Raw genomic sequence first — 15842 nt, 5'->3', positions numbered from 1 at the left:
GCTGATGTTTGAATAAAAACCTGCAGAAAATGAAGAAGCAAACCATGCAGTTGCTATGTGAACAGGATTCCAGGTAAAGTGGTCATATTAGGTCACTGCCCTGAAGTGGGAGCACAACTGGTTTGCATGAGGAAATCAAGGAGGCTGATGTGGTTGAAGGGAATGATCCAAGGGAAAAGTAGTAGGAGGTGTGGTCACAGAGAAAAATAGCAGGAGGGGCTAGGTTGTTCAAGGCCTGGAAACCACTGAGAAAACACTGGCTTTTGCCCCAAGTGCAACGTAGAAACATTGAAGTATTTTGAACAGAAGAAAGACAGCATCTGAGTTTTATTTTAGTAGGATTATTCTGCTTCCATGTAGAGAGTAGAGTATGGGGTGGGGACAATGGCAGAAGCCAGAGCCCATTGATGGGACTACTGTCTTCATCCAGGCAAGAAATGATGGTGTCTTGAAAGGAGTCTATAGTAGGGAGAGTGGTAAAAGGTAGATAGAAAGTAGATGTATTTAAGAATAACTGACAGGAATTCATGATGGATTGGATAAAGATTTGAAAAATAGAGATGAGGTAAGGATAATACAGGTTTTGGCCTGAGAAATTGGAAGGGAAGTCTTGTCATTTACTGAAATAAAGCAGACTGAGAAAGAAGTACATTTGGAGAGGAAGATTAGGAGTTCATTTTGCATATGTTAAGTTTGAGATCTTATTAGCATTTAGGTAGGAACATCAGGGAAGCAGTTGGTTACAAAGTCTGAGACTTAGAAGAGATTTCCAGGCTGGAGATATAAATGATATCCCTATTAGAGTAGAATAGCTTGGAGGCAGATGGTAAATCATGTTTCTCCTAAAGGGAGATATTGAATCCTGAAATATAAAAATACCTTAGAGTTCTAAGAGCTGGGACTAAAATCTTCCACTCAGTTGGTGCTCATTTAATATCGGTCTTCGGGGATGATGAGGAAATGTTTGGTCCTGATATCTCGGTCTTTCAGTGGTCAGATCTTATGAAATCTCTGGGCTTAGTGTGAACTTATTATGAAAGTCTAACTGAATGGAGGTGGGGTAGATAACCTCGAGTAGAGACTGCTGTGCCCAACTCAACTTTACCATGGAGTCAGGGAAGCCAGTGTTCCTAACTTGGGGTGTAGGATATCCTGTGGAACTCACTGTTGCTGATTGCCTTTCCAAGGTGGATAGGGTTGCTTAATGTCCATAAAAATCAGTCAATAAAACATGCTTTCTAGCTAAGTCCTCAAGGCAGATCTTTGTTTCTGCCATTTTTATTTCTGAGTCAAACACCTTTCTTCCTGCCCTCAACCATTAACTTCATTGGCTTCAGAAGTGACTTCGAGACTTCCATAGACTTAAACATGCTGCAGAGAGATTCTGGAATTAGACTACTCTACATACCAGCTAGCCCTGATGCTTACAAGTGGTGTGACTGTCCATGGATGAATTCTTTTTTATGGACCTCAGTTTCCTTATCTGTACAATGGAGCTGATCATAGTAATCACCTCATATGCTTGCTGTGAAGGTTACATTAGGTAATCCACAGAAATCTTTAGCCTGTAGCTGAGTAAGTTGGAAATAAATGTTGGCTGCTACCTGCTTGCTACTTCAAGTGCAGCATTATTCACCAGACTGTTATGGGAGGAATGAAGAGGAAAATCCTCTTCACTATGGCCCCATGTAGTTCTTCCTTGATAACTTTAAAGGAGGACTTAGTCAAAGGTTCATGTATGATCTTTTTATGGTGCTTGTTAAGTAAACTCCTAGTGGACCATGACACCCCCTGCTCCTTTGAAATTGTCTTGCAGGGAATAACGATGCTATAGGACACTTCTTTATTGTATCACATCCTTATAAGTCTCAGAGACCTTACAGATGCTGAAATGATGTCCTTCCAAGGTAGTTTGTATGAAAGGAGAGGTACAAGATAGGTATATAAAGTTGGGGCCTGGAGAGAGTAGAAAACTCCCAGGAAGCTTTTTGAGCACTATTTCCAAGCTAATTTGCACCTTCCTGTTTGAAACTAAGGCTTTCTGAGTGGTGAGCATTGGCCATAATAAAAGCCTATGAGTTTCAAGGGGAAGTGTTATCAGGGGGAGAAACAGACACACACACACACACACACACACACACAACTCAGTAAACTCATGTCTCAAATTGTTAGTTCAGTTTTATTATTATTTACTTTTGAAATTCAGTTCAGGAATGGTATTTCTGGAAGTGAAATATTGATCCAAGATTGACTTAAGGTATATTTTCATTAAATAAGAAATATTTCAATTACTATATTAAATTGGTTTAGTTTCTTTATTTTTAAATTATTCTTTAATTTATTTAGTTTATTTGGAACATGCAGTTTGATAGATCATACATTAGAATTATCCTAAAGAGAAATTGCCCTTATTAAGTATTTTTAGTTATCAGATCACTTAGTTTTTCTAACTGTAGGAAGAGATGGTAAAGAATCTGCCTGCAATGCGGGAGACCTGAGTTTGATCCCTGGGCCTGGAAAATCCCCTGGAGAAGGAAATGGCAACCTGCTCCAGTATTCTAGCCTGGAAAATTCCGAGGGCATAGGAGCCTGGTGGACTACAGTCCATGAGGTTGCAAAGAGTTGGACACAACTGAGTGACTAACATGTTCACTTTTTCACTTTAAATAATAAAAAAGAGATGAAATTTACTTTCTTTTTAAAATTCAAGGATAGTTGACAGAAAATACTCATTTCAGGTGTACAGCATAATGATCCAACTTTTATATACATTACAAGTTGATCCTGGTGATAAGTCTAGTAACCATACAAATTGCAATGTCATTCGCTATATTGACACAGGGAAGCTGTATATCCCCATGACTTATTTATTTTATAACTGGAAGTTCACAGCATCCCTTTTAAATTGAAGATGCAGAGTTCCATTGCCAATATCATTTACAAGATCACATCACTGTTTTATTGTTGTTGTTTCAAAAAAAGAGTGTACATACACACAGACCCATACCTATGCGCAATTTCCCTTTTTACTGAAACAGTATACATTCGTGAACACACAAGTGGACAGAGAGCAGTAGCGTTTGGCCTCTGCTAGATTGTTTAAGTACTTTCTGAAGAAGAAATTTTCCCTAGAACAGTAGTGTAAAATATACCACGTATTCTAAATGTCATGTAGACCATCAGTATTTCTTCATCTTTTTCTACATGGCATTTGCTATTCAGCCCACATAAATCATGACTATTAATAAATCAAAAACAATAGAACCAGTCTTCTCCTCAGGCAACTTGTTCTTTCTCATGGAAGGGCTGTGTTTTCAGTAATCAAAGTACAAATTGTACCTTCAGGAAAACGATGATGACAGGAAGACATAGTGTACACAGAAAATTATATGCTTGAGAAAGCAGAACTATACTAACCAGTACCTAAGAGAAGCACAAATCTATCTACACATTTCACCCATCGGTAGATGTGAAGTAATTATATCTTGTGGAGTCCTAGAATTTCATAGTTCAAAGGTATACTAGAGGTCTTTCAGACCACAGACAAGAAAGTTGAAAAGGTAAGTCATTCTTACAGTTCCTCAGAACTAGTTTTCAGCTAAATAGAGAGTTACATGCTTTTTTCTGGTCCTCCAAGTCAATTTTTTCTTAATAGTGATACACTGAACAGTCTTATCTCTCGAACTTGCAAATTCTAGGGTTAAGGGCAGAAATCATTTGTACAAATGTACAATGACATGTATACACCATTATAGTATCATACAAAATGGTTTTACTGGCCTTAAAACCCTTTGTGCTCCACCCATTCATCCATCCCTCCTAGCAAACCCTGGCAACCATTGATATTTTTACTAGTGTTATAGTTTTACTCTTTCCAGAATGCCCTACTATTGAACTCATACAGTCAATAGCCTTTTCAGATTGCTTTCTTTCACTTAAGTTAAATGCACTTAAGGTTTTTAGTCTTTTCATCGTTTGATGACTTACTTCTTTTTAGCACAGAATAGTATTTCACTGTCTGGGTGTACCGCAGATTATCTATCCACCTATTGAAGAACAGTGTGGTTGCGTTTATACTTTGACAATTATGAATAAGGCTGCTACAAACGTGTGTGGAATAGTTTGTGTAGACATAAGTTTTATCTCCAAGGAGTGTGATTGCTAGTTCATAAGGTAAGAGTTTTCTTAGTTTTGTAAGAAGTTACCAAACTGTTCTCCAAAGTGGCTGCACAATCATGCATTTTTACCAGCAATGAATCAGAGTTGATGTTGCTCCACATCCTCTCCAGCATTTTCTGGTGGTAGTGTGCTGGATATTGGCCATCCTGTTAAGCACGTAGTCTTATCTCATTGCTATTTTAGTTTCCGTTTCCCTGATGGCATATGATGTAAAGTATCTTTTCATGTGTGCTTTGTTTTTGTTTCTGCTGTGTGTTTACCTTCTTAGTGAAATGTCTGTTGAGTCTTTGGCCCATTTTTCAGTGGTGATGCTTAATTTTTTATGATTAAATTTTAAAAGTTCTTGGTCTGTTTTGGGTAACACACCTTTATTATTTGTGCCTTTTACAAAGATTTTATCCAAGTCCGTGGCTGTTGCTGCTGCTAAGTTGCTTTAGTCGTGTCCGACTCTGTGCGTACCATAGACGGCAGCCCACCAGGCTCCCCCGTCTGTGGGTTGTCCTCTTATTCTCTTAACATTGTCTTTTGCAAAGAAGTTTTAATTTTAATAAAGTTGTTTCTTTTATGGATCTTGCTTTTGGTGTTGTCTAAAAAGTCGTATTCATACCCAAGGTCATCTTGATATTCTGTACGTTTGTTGCCTTGGAGTTTTATAAGTTTGAATTTTGTATTTAGGTCTATTTTTCATTTGGGGTTAATTTTCATGAAGGGTGTAAATTCTATGCCTGCGTTCATTTTTTTGCATGTGGTTGTCTAGTTGTTTTAGTATAATGTCTTGTAAAGGCTACCTTTGCTCCATTTTTTGGAGCAAATATTTTACTCCAAAGTATTGCCTTTGCTCCCTTTTCAAAGATCAGTTGATACATTTATGTGATCTATTTCTGAGCTCTCTGTTTTGTTTAATTAACCTATTGTCTATTCTGTCATCAAAACCAGATTGTCTTGATAACTACCTTTATGATAAGCCTTGAGCTAAAGTCATATAAACAGTCCTCCAACTTTGTTCTTTTCGTTCAGTGTTGTATTAGCTCTTCTGGGCCTTTGGTTTCCTCATATAAATGTTAGAATCAGTTTGTCAGTATCTATTTGCTGAATTTTTCTTTGGAATTGCATGGAATCTACAGATCAAACTGGGAAGAGCTGAATATTGAATCTTTTTTATCCATGAACACTGAATATTTCTCCATTTATTTAGTTCTTTGATTTCATTAGCAGTTTTATGACTTTCCTCAAAGAAATCTTATATCTATTTTGTTAGATTTATACCTAAGTATTAAATTTTCGGAGTGCTAATATAAATGGTATTGCATTTTTAATGTGAACTCTTACTTGTTTGTTGCTGGTATGTAGGAAACCAGTTGATTTTTGTATATTAGCCTGTATTTTGCAACCTTGTATTCTGCAATGACCTATAATTGTTCATCAGTTTTAGGAAATTTTGTTGATTCTTTTGGCTTTTCTACCTCATTTGCAAACAAAGACAGTTTTATTTCTTGGGTTATGATCTGGGTATGGGTATTAAAATACTTCTTAATTCATTCTATGAGGCCAGTTTTATCTCCATATCAAAACCAGACAAATCTATTATAAAATGCAGAAACTACACATCAATATCTCTTATGAACATAGATTCAAAATCTTGAAGAAAATATAAGTAAATTAAATCCAACAGTGTATAAAAGAATATACATTACCACAACTTAATAGCTGTTTTCTACTGTTCCTTTAACACTAGTAATTGTCAAAGCATGGTGGTTGTAGGTCTTCCTCAGCCCTGGCACTCATAACATTTTTTGGCTACTCACAAGTAATGTGAAATTTTATACTCAAGTAGAATTTCTAAGCACAATCTAAATTTAATCAACATATAATTTGTTAAAATAACATGTTTTAGCTCTTACTACATGCTTTCTAAATAGGCCCGGGTATGCTTATCAAACTTCCTTGGTAGTGATTATATACACTAAGTAGTGAAAAACTACTATATTAGTAGAAAATTCTGCTGCTTCCATAACTCTCAGGCCAAACAATTTAAAAGTAATACTTTGAGAATTTTGTTGAGCAAGAACTAGCCGCCATAGAACTCCTCGGTGTTTTGTCCATAATTTTTCATGTAGAGGCAAATCTTGGTATAAAATTGTTTGAGGACTTTTTTCTCCCTTCATCTCTTTTATAGTATGAATTTGTTTTTAGTGTAAACTCTCAGCAAAACAAAGATAAAGGCTAAGTGTTGGGGTCAAAATTTTCTTGGTTTCTTTAGCAATTCCTTAGAGAGAACAGATTAAGTTACATTTCCTGGTTACCATGAAGTATAGAGACACAGCAAACATGGAGAAAATAAGCTTCATATTGACTTGCAGTTCTTGACAGAGAGTTGAACACAACTTGATGTCTTTTTAAATTTTAGGCCACTACACAAGCCCATAGAAGCTAAGTTAAACTTTTAAATATTATTCAAAAGATTTAATCTTATTCCAAATAAGTTTATTGCTTAATCAAGCATTTCTTGATCTTTACAATTCTCTATGGTATATCCTAAGAATCAAAATATTTGTTTTTGTCATTGTTAGGATGGCTATGGTATTTTTTTTTCTGAACTACAACAGGTATAAAAACATTAACTAAGGGATACCATATTGAAAGTGCTTCCCTGGTAGCTCAATGGTGAAGAATCCACCAATGCAGGAGATGTGAGTTCAGTCCCTGATCTGGAAGATCCCCTGAAGAAGGAAATGGCAACCCACTCCAGTATTCTTGCCTGGGAAATCCCATGGACAGAGGAGTCTGGTGGGCTACAGTCCATGGGGTTGCAGAGAATCGGTTGCGACTTAACAACTAAACAATAACAACCTTATTGAAAAAATAGTTTGTCTAAAAGAAATTCTATTAGTGTATTATTTTTCTTAAGTCTTTTTGTTGTTGTTGTTGTTAGAGTTCACTGATTTATTGTAATTTTTATGAAGTCTCATACTTTTCTATCTTAGGCAGACAGAGAAAATGATGGATCAAGTGTAGCAAAAGATACAATCAGCATATTTAAATTTAAATATCAGTGTGCAGCTGTTTAAATTTAATTAAAATTAAATTTAAAAGTTAGAACCTCAGTGGCACTAGTCACATTTCAGGTGCACAAAAGCTACATGGGCTTGTGTGTAATATTTTGGATGGAACAGATACTGAATATTTCTGTCATTGGAGAAAGTTCTACTGGATAATATTTCTCTAGATTCTTATTTCTTTTATGCATAGGAGTATAATTGGCACTCCAATTATGTTCCAGGGTTTCAAAGAGAGAAACATTCTGTGTGTTTCATTTTAGAAGTTAAAGAACATAGAACTCATTTTAAAACATTTATTCCAATTTGAAATATATGGAAAGTATAGGAATTTAAAGTGGTTAGTTAGGGTTTATCTACCTGAGTAATTTGTGATGTGAATACTGGAATGTTGAATAATATTGTTTTATTGTTTTATATATTTTTAAAAGACATATTTTGATGTTTTATGGTTTAGTGAAATATGAAGATTTGTGTCATAAAAAGGTAGTATAAAAAATAAAAGTAAAAACATTCTGCCTAATTATCAGGTACATATCTTATCCACTATGTTATAAGTAAATGAAAGATGTCTCTATTTTCCATTCTAACTAACGAGGAAAGTGATGGTATAAACAAAGTGTTTGTTGTGCTGGATTAGGACTGAAAATGGTCTTGTTTCAGTCCCACATGTAGGTGAAATAAGAGAAGAACATTTTAAATGTACCATTATAAGGTAGCAGTAGACTTATCAGATAAAATACAGGATACCTACCTGTGTAAGTTGGAATTTTAAATAAGCAACAGATATCTTTTTCAGTATGTCCTAAATATTGCATAGGAAATGCTTATACTAAAATATATATATATATACACACACATGTATATATATATATATTTGTTGTTTATCTAAAACTCAAATTTAATTTGAATTCCTGCATTTTGTTTTCTAAATATGGCAACCCCAGGTAGAAGATTTGTAAGAGTTATGATTTGCCAACTAACCATCTTTCTCACTCGGTTTGCTTTGTGCAGTTTAATTGTCCTGTAAGGGAAAAGATATAGTTGACTACTTACTGCTCATGGATAACCAAGGAACCATTGAGCCAGGATCAGTGAGGACATTTTTAGCATTCTTTTCAGAAGGTTCATATCTGAATCATACATAAAAAATATTTGATGGTTAACTGTCAACATATATATGTACAGCGTAGCCATAATTAAGGTTACTGTTATAACATGGCAGTTTGACCCAACATGTACTGAAGAATTTTGCCCCTTGCTCCTCTTCCACTATCCTGAATACCCACTCTGCAGCCTCAAATGTGGTGCTTCCTTCTGCACATCTGGCACAGTTGTGCCCTTAGGAATCATTGTGCTACTGGTACTGCTATTCACACAAGCCTCCCTTACCTTTTCCAATCCAGGGAATAGATACTTGGTGATGAGCTGATTCCCCTCTTCCCATTCTCTAACAGGAGGTAACACTGTAAAAATGAAGCTAGAACAGACTGGAAATAAAAGTGACTTGAGATAACTTGCATTTAAAGATATGGCAGTATACCATCTTTCTCCTCTAGTATTTCATTTTGTGAAGAGTACTTCAGTGAAAATGGTATCTACAAAATTGAGAGAGAGTCTTATTCCAGAAGAAAGAAATCCTGAATTTCCCTCTTTCTTTAACAGAGATACCCTGTGATACTCATGTTCACTCCTTATTCTCCTTTAGTGTGGTTGATGTATAGGAGCTAAATGATCTTGTTCATTCTTGCAGACATGACAAAGGATCCCCAATGGTAAGAAGTTCAGTAAAGTCTAGATCTCTGGGTGTTGGTGGTTAGTTTTGAAATACAAAGGTTCATAAAGAGATGATCAGAGACATACCTTATGAATAGTCAATTTCCAATAGCAAATAGCTGTATTCTGCTTCTCTTTATAAAGGCTCCTCCAATCACCCCTCATCTTCTCTGCTTTCTGATCCTATCACGTGAATATCTAGAACAATACAGAATTATGTGAGGCTATATACAGAGTGAAAAAAAATCTTCTGAACTATGTAAGTCTATGTTAAAAATGTTTACCTTTGTTAAGTATTTAAGGGACTCTATTCTGGATCTCAGTGTGGTGCAAGATTGATAGAAATCTGTGAAGTTACCAGAAGCTAAGACAGTGTTAAATATAAACTCATAACTATATAACATATCCAAGACCTCAGTAAGTCCTTGAAAAGAGAACCTTGAAATTGACAAATAAGGAAAATTGCAGTCTCTCCTCTCCCCTAATCTTTAAACCCACGTACTCAGGCATTGCCAACAAACACATACACAGGGGTATTTTTATTGACTATGATCATAATGATCACAGTAAAGGTCTACTGTTCATTACTGCAATGAGACATGCAATGTTAACAAAAATTTTGATCAAAGCTAAGGCTCATAATGCTGGAAAATCCAATAGTAAAAGAAAGCACTTAAATTTTGTTGGCTTCATAAGAAGTATACAAAAGAGACCGATGATACAGAGGAGAAATATAATACAAACAGAGAGAGACTTCTTATCCAAAAAATAAATAAACTGGCTGAAAAATGTAGGCTTTGTGATGAATTCTGAATATATATTATCTTAAAGACTTGACTTTTGTTTTTTACTCAATGACCAATCTTTTTAAGAGTATTCTTACTGTGATGCAAATGAAATCACCATAGACCTCTGTGGTTGGGATTGAATTTAGCAGCACATAATGCAAAATCCAAATTAAAGAGGCTTTAATTGATTGAAGCTTAATTTTGTCTCATGGAAATTGGGAAGATAAGGGTGGTATGCCTGCTTCACTAATATTAGGAAATACTGTATTTTTATCTTGTTCTCTTCTTCCTTCCCTAGCACATGTTTTCCATCTTTGAAGTTGTCTCAGGCTACATGAGGACAGTTGTACTTCCAGGCAATATGTCTATATTCCAAGAAGGAAAAATAAGGAAGCCAGGAAAGCTAAAAAGGAAAAAAGTCCCACTTAAAAAAATTTCCTTATCTCCTATCTGATGACTCCTACTATACTTCATTGGATGCAAATAAGACTGTGAAATATAATTTTTTATTTAGTTATTTTGTTGCACTGGATAAGATCAGATTCTGTTAGTAAGGAGAAGTTACAGAATTGATCTTGGGTGGGCAACTAGCAATACCTTCCTTCCTAACAGTTTACTACTGTAATAATAATTTCAAAAAGATCTTTGTTATTTTTCTAGTCTTTAAGTTGCAGAGGATCTTAGGAGGTAGTCATCAAAATAGAACTTAAACATAATATAGGCAATCCCAATAGAGCATTCTATGTGCTGGCTAGTGTTTCAAATGCTTTACATACTTAATATTTTTAAAAGACCCATGAGAAATGTATTATGATCATCCTTTTAACAGATAAGGAAACTAAGTTACAGAGAGGTTCAATAACTCAATCAATGACACACAACTAATGAATGTAGATTGAATGCTATATGAAAGCATGCTTGTCAGCAGTTGGCTATTCTCCCATTCAAGATTCAGAAAAAAATTTTTGATTTCAAGTTTTCAAATTTTATTACTGCTACTTAAAATTAAGCATCTTAAAGACCCTGAAATAAAGTACAACATTTTGGTTATATTTTTCAAATGCAAAGATAGAACATAAGAGATGTGAAGAGAAGGTATTAGAAAATTCTCACCAGATGATGACATAGTTGGTATAAGAACACAACAGAGGATAAACCTTTGTTCTCCAAAATGAGGAGCAAAACATGGATCTTGGGGTCATACTTCTCTTGAAAAATTCTCTACATTGAGGCCCCTACTGTCTCCTCACTTTTATGTTAATTGGTTACTTGAATTCTTTCATCTTTTGGATATCTGTAGAACTGATCAATACATTTGCTTCTTAGAGATATCTTTCCCTCACCATGACTCATTACCCTTAAATATGGACCTTTTTCTCTTACATAAATCATCTGCTTTTATTTCATCCCTGTTCTATCTTCAGATATTTTGGTTATAATAATTAGATCTTTCTTTCTAAAATTTAGGTGGTGGTTTTGAGCACATTTCAAAAGAAAGGTACAGGTAATATATCTGTTTTTATCATAATTTGAAAAGTCTGTTTCTGTTACATTTGGAGATTCTTAGAAGAGAAGGATTGGCCCTCAGCTGCACTAGTTGGCCAGGCTGTTATTCACAGATGTGGAGCACCTAATATCAATACTCAGTGATTTAAGACAGAAGCAGTGCTGATACCCATGTTTACACATTCCATAGTCCCATCATATAGAGTGCTTATTTCTGTCGCCCATGCGTGGATACCAGTTTGTTATGGTGTCGTCTAGTGTTTGGCCACTAAATGTTAGCAATACTATGAAAGAGAACACTGGTTAAAAAAAAAAAGTACAATTTACTCTCTTAATTAACAATCATCAAAGGGTAAGTTTTGAACAGAATTGGAATAATTATAAGCAGTGTATTCTAGCCCGCCCCCCCCCAAAAAAATCAAACCTGACAATCTTGCAATCTTCTTTGGTACCCAGCATCTACTCTAGAAATTCTTGTCTCCATTTTTAATTTCTGTTTTGATACTAAAATGTTTTCTATTTCTGGTCACCGAAAGAAAATGACAAATGAACATATTTGCACTAGGTTTTTGGTACTACTCATTATTTTTATAAAACAATTTGCATTTAAAAACATACATTGAAGAGAAAAGGCAATGATTAAATAAATGAAATTACATGTTGAACATCGAGCATGAGGAAAGATGTGGAGATGGGAGGTTCTTCCAGGGTCTCAGTCATGCTATTCTCCATAAAGTCAGCCCCTATCATAAGGATTATGTTACTATATCCTGGAAAATGAACAGTTCAAGGGTGGAGCTTAGAGATATGGCATTAGGAGGTCAGAGTTAAGAGATAACTTTTTCAAAACTCTTAGGAAACTCATTCAGAAAAGAAAAAAAAAAGCTTATTTGCAGTAACAATTGGGTTATTAATGATCAAAAGAAAAAGGGCAAAACAAGGATAACTCTAGGGGACTACTTAAATTCAGTCTATTTTTCACTTCTACATCTTTCTGAAATGGTTGTAATATACTCTTCAAGGACACAGTAAAACATTCAGAAGTAGAAGTTACAAAGCTTATATATTTTCTGAGTTTATATTCAGTAGCATACAGATGAACATGATTCTAAAAGTTTAAAATCCTATTCTGTCTACTTCAAGAATCCTGCATCAGCTATTCTAGTTTACTTGTTTCCTATAAGGAGAGCATTTTTAGTTTTTTAAACTCACATTATTAGGAAATAATTTTAAGATATTATTACACACATGATGGTACTATGTGACATTATTGGAAACACATTGAAATTTTCCTCTGTGATCTGTGAATTGGTTAGGATTTTCAAATATAGTAAAAGTGAACAAATAACCCTTGCAACTTAAAATGATTAAGTGTTTTATCAGTTTTGAACCCTAAAGTTAAGGGTCTTTTGTGCATAGAGAAACCATTTAATGGAGCAGGCTGTTCTCTATTTTTGGCTAATACTTTTAAGTTACTGTACTCCACTGTTTGTTGTAGCTTGAACCAACACTTCCAATTGTAGTTTCCTAATTCTTGAATGCAGCTAAGGTATTGTGATCCTGGAACCTAAAGAAGAGATGGCAATTTCCAGAATTCAGCAAAGCCAAAATTTCTCTTAGTGATCCAATTCTGAAGTGCTATTCTAGGAGTCATTTTGAAGGCCCAGCCTGGAACTTGTTCCTCTAAGGCCTTCCAATAATTTTAGAAATACTTATTCCTCCATATCAAATATTCTTTGCTTAAAATTGCTAGGGGATTTATTATCTGAAACTGAGTCCTTATTTTTAACCATTTTTTATTATAGTTAATTTACAATGCTGAGTTAGTTTCAGGTATACAGCAAAGTGATTCAGTTTTTCACATTCGTTTCCATTAGCTATTGAACGTAGTTCCCTGTGCTATGCAGTAGGTTCTTGCTGTTTATCTGTTTTATACATAGTAATGCACATATGCTAATCCCAAACTCCTAATTTATCTGAATGAAGCCAACTCTCTATTGATAAAGTATTTGGCACCAAAAGTAGTTGCAGGCAACAGATTCTTAAGGATGAAAATTAAATAGTTCCCTGCTATTGCTTGTTTAAAAGGAGAAAATATCTCTTCTTCTTCTACAGAATGGCATCTTCATAGCATGGTTCCAAGTGTGAAAAGTATCACTAAAGGTTTCATTGATGAATGTATAATTCTATCAGATTAAGTGATAGCTTCTGTAGTACACTGTAACAACCACATAAAATTAAAAGCCTGTGAGATGGGCTGTTTCTAGTAATACTGAATAACAGAAAAATAAGAATAACAGAATCAGGGCTTTACATTCTTAGCGTAAGGACCAATCATAAAAACAGGAAATATCTATGATCCTTGTAAGTTAATGTCTTTCCTTAATTAGCTTGAGGGTTAAAATAAGCAATGATCAAATAAAATCTGACCCTGTGAGATGGTATCTTGCAAAATAGACTAAAGCCTACAGATTCCCTAGGTCCCTTATATGAACACTGATTGTGGAAAAAAAAAAAAAAATCCCCCTCTCCTTCTCCAAAAATAAAATTTGATATCTGAATGATTTTGTAAGTGTAAGCATTCTAAATGCCCAAGCCGAAAGGAGCCTCCCAGGCAAGCCAAAACCTCCCCTTCATCTTTGAATAGGCGCCTACTTTGTTGGAGAGATGACATGACCTCACAGGTCACCTTGGAAGAGAATAACAATTATCTTTTTGCTCTATCACTACTATCTAACTTCCTCCAGAGCTATATTTAGTATCAGATCCCAGCATGCCACAGAGGCCACTTATAATGTCAAGCCAAGAAGTAGAAAATTAACATGCCAAAATAAGTTCTAGATACTGGTAGATGGTATCTTTGTTTTTAAAATATTTTCTGTGCTCTCCTCCTATAGCAAATTAGCCCATCTCTATCTGATTGACTTAACGACTTGGCTATAAGATTTACTAGTAGTGACAAATGGAATGTGAGTAGAACTGGTGTGTGCGAACTTGGGAGCATTCAGAGCCTTTGTGTGGTTCACCAGCAGGTCTGCTGCTGCCATAAGACCAGCAATTTGCAGAAAGGTCCTAATCTTTCAGATTGAACTCTAGGATGCAAACAACATAAAATATACTGTGGCCAACCCACAAAGGAGTCATAACATGAAAACTATTGTGTGTGTGTTTTGCCTTTGCTGGATTCTAGAAATTGCCATCCCAACTTTTGGTTTGGGGATCACAATACCTTAGGTGCATGCAGAAATCAGGAAACCACTGCTGAAACTTCTGGTTCAAGCTGTGCTTCTAGAACCAGGAAAGGGTGTCCCTTTCCTTCTTTTACTCCATTTAATGAGGTTATATGTATGTGTCCATCTGATTCATGAGCTCAAAAATGCATCTGTAACTCAGAGAGTCTGAGGAATGTTATACTTTGAGTCTAATAAAGTAAGGAGTTTAAGAATAAATATTGGGAAAAATAATCAATGTAAGTAATAAAAATAGTAAGTATAAATAATTAAGGTATAATAATATATAAATAGTATTTTTAAAAGTCTATCTTCAGTATGTGTAGCGTTATTCTATTTTCTTTCCTGTTGTTTCTATTGGGATGTCTATTTTCAACTTAATGTTTTCCTTAATAGATAAAAAATTTGGTCTGTAGCTGCATTGAGTGTCTTCTTACTTGTTGTGCTATAGCTTTTCTGGGTCATCTCTAGGGGTGGATTAATTTTTATCTACGTTTTTTAAGAGTCATTATGATTCCTGATTATAGTGATTTATGTACTTCAGTAATTCTTAGAAATTCTCATTGTTATGTTTTCTCTCTTTAGTCACTATGGTATGTCCTTCTGGAATGTCTATTTTATACATATGTTTACATACATATGTTTACATACATACAGATGTATACAGATAATGTAAAACCTTCTTATAACATTTATGTTTTTTAACCTTGCTGTTATACAATTTCTGTATAATTTCCTTTTATATGTGATCAGGATAACCAATAATCTCAGCAGTATTTAAGCTGCTGGATAATTTATTCACTGGCTTATTTTATTTCAATGACTGTATTATTTACAATTTAAAGTTGTTTTGGTCTTTTGCAAAACTGGAAGATATTTTTCCATAGTGTCATACTACAGCCTCTTTTAAGCAATGCAATTATTTACTCTCTGCTGGTTCTCACATCTGAAATTCTTTATAGGGTACAGTAGGTTGAATGACAGACTCTTGAGAAGATACATTCTGATCCCCAGAACTTTCCAATGTTATCTTATTTGGAAAAAGGGTCTTTACAGATGTAATTAAATTAAGGATGTGGAGATGATATCATTTTGGGTATCTGAGTGGGTCCTAAATGTAATGACAAGTGTCCTCATGTGAGACGCAAGAGGAGAATATGACAGAGGAAGAGAGTAGAGAAATGCAGACAAATACTAGAAATGCCCACAGCTACCGGTAGCTAAAAAAGCAAGAACACAATCTTCTTCAGAGCCTCTGAAGGGAGTTCAGTCCTCCTAGCCCTTAGACTTCGTATGTTTGGCCTTGT

Source organism: Giraffa tippelskirchi, chromosome 4 (genome assembly GCF_054371585.1).
Source record: "Giraffa tippelskirchi isolate mGirTip1 chromosome 4, T2T-mGirTip1v1.2.pri, whole genome shotgun sequence".
NCBI lineage: Eukaryota > Metazoa > Chordata > Mammalia > Artiodactyla > Giraffidae > Giraffa > Giraffa tippelskirchi.
The sequence above is the reverse complement of the archived record's forward strand: the minus strand, read 5'-3'. Positions refer to the sequence as shown.